A 1,565-nucleotide genomic window follows, 5' to 3' on the forward strand; every position below is an offset into this window, starting at 1 on the left:
GATCATCCGCAGACCGATGGTCAAACCGATAGGGTGAATCGCGTCAACGAAGACGTTCTTCGCAGCGTCTGCGCTGAGGCGCCATGCCGCCAATCGTAGAGTTTGCACTGAACAATGCAGTGCATGCGTCTACCGGCTACACGCCATTCTATGTGAACGGGCTGGCTCACCCTCGCGTCCCGCTACGCCGCCATCCCATGGCTCAGGGCTTGGTTGAGGAGAAATCGCCGAACGGCTAGCTGATGTCAGCCCCCTCACCATCCGCAAAGAAGTCGATGACTGCTTGTCTATCAGACTGAGTCTCCTATGACACGTTCGCGATGCGATGGCTGAAAGTCAAGACCTGCAGAAAACAATCTGCAGATGAAAATGGAAGAAGCAAAGTGGAGAGCTTTAAGGTCAGGGACCTGGTTTTATCAACTTTTAAAAACATGCTTACACATGCAGCCTCTGCATTCTTCCGGAAGAAGCTTCGCCCACGGTTTATTGGACCGTTTAAGGTTGTGGCCTAGCGGGGCCTAGCGTATACGCTGAACCTTCCGAAACGGATGCGCACCGGCTTGCTCAAGCTGAACCGGGATCCGGCGCAAGTGAACGCGGAAGCGTTGGCGCCGGAGCGGATCCCACGGGCCCTCGGCCACCCAGAAGTTGACCAGCAACTGGTTCTGAGCACGGAGTGCAAGAACCTCCATTTCCAATGGAGCCAAGCGCTCCACCGTTGCTTGCAGCGATGCATTCACCTGCTCCACGGCTAGGAGTCACTCCTACCGAGAGCGGTAGTCCTCAAGGCGAGTCAGCCGGCGCATGACGTGCTTTACATCGTCAAGAGCGTCCGCATAGCGATATGCTACTTCAGCATGACGCTCAGCGGAGCTCCGATTACGAAGGACCCTCATCCTCAAGGGCTCGTAGAGCATCACGAGTCACTCGACTCGGTTGTCACCGCCCGCCACCGACTCTTTTCGATGAGAACGATGACGTACACTATCACGTGGAACGTCTTGTTGGATGACGTCGTCACTAGGGTTAAACCCAATATCTGGTGAAGTGGCGGGGATGTCCTGACTCCGAAATCGTTTTCTCACGACCGAGATGACCACTTAGTGGCGTATTATAAGCCTCCTAGAAGATGCGATATTTCAAATCCGTATCATGAGGATCCACAATTCGTGGTGTATTCGTTGAAACGGTGCTATGATATAGCAAACCATTATTCAACGAATACCGGTGCAATCGTTCACACAGTCTTTGTGACAATTTCTTGTCCATGTTTACAAACTCCTTGCTCCCTAGAGCCCGTTGCAACGCCACACACATCCCATCACCCGCATACGCAGTGCGGATCGAATCCATCACATACGACGTTTCGGCTCTAACAAAGCAAGCTCATAGTCTGGTCTGCATGACAACGCATCAGCCAAAGCATTCTGCTTTCCCGGCTTATACTTTACCTCGAAGTAATATTCCACAAAGAAAGATAGCCATCTAGCCATCCAGGGGCGATATCGGGTGATCGCGTTTGAATCTCGACAGCTCAAAGCTGCAGAGAAGAACTACCCAGTTCA

This window comes from Plasmopara halstedii, assembly GCF_900000015.1.
Source record: "Plasmopara halstedii genome assembly, contig: Scaffold_1343, whole genome shotgun sequence".
Taxonomy (NCBI): Eukaryota; Oomycota; class Peronosporomycetes; order Peronosporales; family Peronosporaceae; genus Plasmopara; species Plasmopara halstedii.